The sequence below is a fragment of the Mustela putorius genome, unplaced genomic scaffold (genome assembly GCF_011764305.1).
Source record: "Mustela putorius furo isolate JIRA1106 unplaced genomic scaffold, ASM1176430v1.1 tig00003901_pilon_pilon_pilon, whole genome shotgun sequence".
Taxonomy (NCBI): domain Eukaryota; kingdom Metazoa; phylum Chordata; class Mammalia; order Carnivora; family Mustelidae; genus Mustela; species Mustela putorius.
The window spans coordinates 7,114,185-7,119,624 of NW_025422049.1; the positions used below are offsets into that span (position 1 = coordinate 7,114,185).

At 40.0% G+C, this 5,440-nt stretch overlaps 2 pseudogenes; one reads left to right on the forward strand and one right to left on the reverse strand.

Annotated features, from left to right (window-relative positions):
• Positions 1 to 484: 484 nt before the first annotated feature.
• Positions 485 to 1,174, forward strand: LOC101672927 (annotated as a pseudogene).
• Positions 1,175 to 2,238: 1,064 nt separating this feature from the next.
• Positions 2,239 to 2,799, reverse strand: LOC101676738 (annotated as a pseudogene).
• Positions 2,800 to 5,440: the final 2,641 nt, after the last annotated feature.

A 5,440-nucleotide genomic window follows, 5' to 3' on the forward strand; every position in this document is an offset into this window, starting at 1 on the left:
CTCTCATTTATGGAATGTCAAAGGTGCCCTGGTAGGAAATATGCACTTCCATCCCTGATTGGCAGTAATGAGGCAACATACCATTTCCCACCCTTGTGTGGTAACTGAGAAGTCCTATAAAAGTTTAACAAGATCCAAAGTCTCATAACATAATAGCCCCAATTGCCAGGATACACAAAAATAATCACTCATCATACTAAGAATCAGGAAAATCTGAATAAGGAAAAGAAAATCATCAGATGAAAACAAGAGACACAAATAATAGAATTACATTAGTCATCATGTTTCAATGAAAAATTATGTAAAAGATGAAAGAAAATGAAAAGATAGAAAGTCCCAAAGTTCCCATCAAATAAATATAGTGTCCCAGCAAAGAAATAGAAGACATAAAGAAAAAATCAAACTTTGGGACTGAAAATACAATAACCAAAATGAAAAATTGCTAGAAGGAGCCAACAGCAGAATAGAGTTGATATGGGAAAGAATGAGTGGACATAAAGATAGAATGGTAGAAATTACCCATTCTGAGAAGTAGGAGCAGGAACCCAGGAAGATTCAGCTTATTAAAGCTGCTCCAGTGACAAAAACAAGTTTGAAGACCCAGTCAGTAAATTCACCACTATGATTATGAAAGGAGGAAACAAAATACTGGCCAGATCCCTCGTGATGCAGACTCTGGAAGCTGGAAAAGGGAAGGAGTTTGAGAAGTACAATGTTGCTTCTGCAGAGGAACAGGCAACCATCCAGCACAACCCCTTCACCAGCTTCCACCAAGTACTGAAGAACTATGAGCCTGTGATTGGGTTGGTACCCACCTTCAGAGGTGGCCATTTCTACCAAGACCCTATGTCACTAGATGATCGGGGTCATCGTTTTCCTGATAATGAAGTGGATGATTACTGAGTGCCGGGAGAAGAAGCACTGGTGGATGCTGATGCTAGAGAAGCTGTCACATGAGCTGCTGGAGGCTTTTCACAAACAGGGCCCTGTGGTCAAGAAGAAGCATGACATGCACAATATGGTGGAGGCCATCCATGCCCTGGCTCACTATTGCTGGTGGCAGACAGAGGGTAGAGGCTCAAGGAGGAGCCCAGGGCTTTCTCCTACAAGAAACAACATGAGCCACTGTCATGGTGAAAAACACTTGGGGGTTAAGGATGTAGTTCCCTTTTAAAGGCCATCAGGCCTCATAGGATGGAGCAACATATTTATTGCTTGTAAGTCCTTTCTCTGGGGGCTAGAACTTGTTTTTCCTGTCCCATTTCCTTACAAAGAGGGAACATATCAATTTGGATTTCCCCCAGGAAACATAGGGCCTATCCAGCCACTCTTTCCTCAGTTCAGGGTAGAATTCAGGATGACACTAAAGGAAGCAGGATTTGTTTTTTGTTTTTGTTTTTGTTTTTGTTTTTGTTTTTGAGGACAAGTTCCACATTTTATTTACATTTTAAGACTAACTTTAATCTCAAAATCACATACCCATACACCTATTTCCTTTTTGCTGATTTCACTTAAATTCATGGTTTGTCAAACAAAGACTGTAAACAAATATTTACCATGTCTGTTACATGTAACACACAGGAACAGCTTTTAACAGAAATTCATCGACCTCCCCCACAACATTTTTTATTATAAATACAGGTATCAAAACAATCCTGAACATTTTTTTGATACTACTAGTAGTCAGCCCCCATACCACTTCAAAAATTAACACAATTTCTGACAATATTCATTGTACCTGCTACGTAGACAATTTCAACTGAAGCTCTTTCACTAAGTAAGATGGACAAAGCATGCCATTTCTGGTTTTCCTCTTGAAATTTTTTTTACTTTTCAGAAACACACATGCTTACACAGCATCTGATTCTTCTCTCCATGCTTTCATCTTGTAAACCTGAATTCTATTTTGAGTACTCCAGGTTTATGCTTAAATTATTTTATATATTTATTTGACAGACAGAGATCACAAGTAGGCAGAGAGGCAGGCAGAGAGAGAGAGGGGGGAAGCAGGCTCCCTGCTGAGCAGAGAGCCCTGATGCGGGGCTCCATCCCAGGACCCTGGGACCATGACCTGAGCCAGAGGCAGAGGCTTAACCCACTGAGCCACCCAGGTGCCCCTTTTATGCTTAAATGATAATGCCTTAACAAGAGAAAAAAAAAATTATGCTGCATTTTTCCTCCTGTAACCTGAAAACATAATGGTGTACATATGTTAAATATATTCTTACAAATGTCCAGATCATGTTTACCAGCTGGAATTCTTTTACTTAATGTGTGAGTATTTTGCATTGTGATATTTAATCAAGACATTAACATGAGTAGAAGGTTGTTGATTTAAGACAAGTTTGAGATCCACTAAAATTAATTGTTGTATGTTTGTCCTTCTGGTGGCTATGGAAGCTTCATATTTTCTTTGGACATCATTAGACGTCTTAGCTCTTGAAGTACAACTTTAATGCTCTATGAATTTTGCCATTTTGCTAACACTGGTATGCTCCGTGCATCCACCATTCCACTGGAATTATTAATTCCATTCATATTAATTTTGGTTACTAATCTAACTGATGGAGGATCTTCTGGGTATTTAGGTCCACATTCTAATTTCAGGCTATATATTCGGTTTTCATAATTTGTCCTTGGTGTCCCAATAATCATGCCTGTCCACCTCATAAGTGTCATATCTTCATCATCTTCAAGGCCCCGGCTAACCATACCATCACCTACTCCTTTGTGTCCTTTTTCAAGTTCTTCCAACAAGCAAAAATTACGAGGAACTTTAACTCCTGTGAAGACCGCCATCTTCTCCTGTAGCCGGATGCCTGTTTTTGTACTTTTTAACGATTTTATTTATTTATTTATTTGACAGAGAAAGACACAGTGAGAGGGAACACAGCAGGGGAAGTGAGAGAAAGAGGGGAGAGAGAATCCCAAGCAGACTCCATGCTGAGTGTGAGCCTGATGTAGGGCTTGAGCCCACAACCCCTGAGGTCATTACCTGAGCTGAAAGTAAGAGTTAGATGTTCAACTGACTGTGCCAGCCAAGCAACCTAAGAAGCAGTTTGTTTGTTTGTTTTAATTTTTTAAATTTTTTATTAACGTATAATGTATTATTAGCCCCAGGGGTACAGGTCTGTGAATTGCCAGGTTTACACACTTCACAGCACTCACCATAGCACATACCCTCCCCAATGTCTATAACCCAACCACCCTCTCCCTATCCCCTTCCCCCCAGCAGCCCTCGGTTTGTTTTGTGAGATTGAGTCTCCTAAGAAGCAGTTTTAATATTAGAAAAGGATTATTAGAAAATTCTCACCCTGGGTGGTGCCTAGGTGGCTCAACCGGTTAAGCGTCTGTCTCTGGCTCAGGTCATGATCTCAGGGTCCTGGGATTGAGTCCTGCATCAGGCTCCCTGCTCAGTGGGGAGCCTGCTTCTCCCTCTGCCTCTGCCTGCCACTCCCCCTGCTAGTGCTCTCTATCAAATAAATAAATAAAATCTTTAAAAAAATTTTTTAAATTAAATTTAAAAAAGAAAGAAAATTCTCACCCTGAACTGGTATAGCATGTGATGTGGCTCTGCCATTTACTAAAACTGAATGGAAATTTTAAAAAAGGAAAAAGAGAAAAGAAATGACGAATTCTGAACAATAGGAAAAAAAAAGTGGGAAAAAGTACTTAGGGACCTGTGGTTGTATAACAAAAGATCTAACATTTATGCCATCAGATTCTCATAAAGTGATAAGAATGGTGCTAAAGTGGTATTCATTTTATTTATTTATTTATTTACCTACTTACTTACTTACTTATTTACTTATTATTTTTTATTTGCCGGAGAGAGACACAGGGAGAGAGGGAACACAAGCAGGGGGAGTGGGAGAGGGAGAAGCAGGCTTCCCACCAAGCAAAGAGTCTGATGCGGGGCTTGATCCCAGGACCCCAGGACCCCAGGACCCCAGGACTACGACCCCAACTGAAGTCAGGTACCTAACAGTAGAGCCACCCAGTTGCCCCTAAAGTAGTATTCAAAGAAACAATGGCTGAGAGGTGCCTGGCTGGCTCAGTTCAGAAAGCATGTGACTCTTGATCTGAGGGTTGTGTGTTGAAGCCACACCATTGAGTGTCGAGCTTACTTTATTTATTTGTTTGTTTATTTGTTTATTTATTTTAAAAAAGATTTTATTTATTTATTTGACAGAGAGAGAGAGACACAGTGAGAGAGGGAGCTCATGTAGGGGGAGTGGGAGAGGAAGAAGCAAGCTTTTGGTGGGGCAGGAAGCCCAGTGTGGGGCTTGATCCAAGGACCCTGGGATCATGACCTGTGCCAAAGGCAGATGCTTAACGACTGAGCCACCCAGGCACCCTAGACCTTACTTTATAGCAAACAAATAAATGAAAAGTAATAATGGTTTAAAATTCTCCACATTTGGCAAATGACATAAACTTACAATTGTAAGAAACATACAAATGAAAAACCTCAAAAAGGATAGACCCAAAGAAATTCATGCTACAATACATTAGAATCAAGCTCCTGAAATTTAGAGACAAAGAAAACCTAAAGAGTAGTAAGAGAGAAATGACACCTTACTTTCCAAGGGAAAAGAACACAAAATTACAGCAGATTTCTCAATACAAGCTCAGGATGAGCACAGACAAGAGGTGGGTGCTCCCTTCTCTACACAATCTCCACTTGTGGCTCCACCTTGAGGCCAGAGGGAGTGGCACACTTTAGCATTTTTAATGCTAAGCAAAGAAATATGAACCCAGAATTCTATATCCAGTGAAAATATTCTTCATCAAAAAAGGACAAATCTAGGGGCGCCTGGGTGGCTCAGTGGGTTAAGCGGCTGCCTTCGGCTCAGGTCATGATCTCAGGGTCCTGGGATCGAGTCTCACTTTGGGCTCTTTGCTCAGCAGGGAGCCTGCTTCCCTCTCTCTCTCTCTGCCTGCCTCTCCGTCTACTTGTGATCGCTCTCTGTCAAATAAATAAATAAAATCTTTAAAAAAAAAAAAAAGGACAAATCATCTCAGGTAAAGGGAAATGAAGAGAATTTGTTGCCAGCAGACCTACCCTAAAAGAACGGCTAGAGGAAATTAATAAAACAGGAAGGAAATAATACAAGAAGGAGTCTTAGAATATCCAGAAGGAAGAAAGTATAATAAGAAGAATCAAAAATTGCATAATACAATAGACCTTCCTTTTCCTCAAGTTTCTAGACACTAAAAATAAACTATCTGAAAAAAAATGTTTAATCGCTGTGCAATATAATCAAAACAACAAAATAGTTAGGAATGGGAATAGGAAGTGAAGCTCTCTACTGTGAAAACTGTAAAACATTGATTTAAGAAATTGAAGAAAATGTAAATAAATGGAAAGATAACCCATGTTCATAGGTTATGTTCATAGGTTGGGAGAATATTGTTAAAATTTCCATCCTACCCAAAG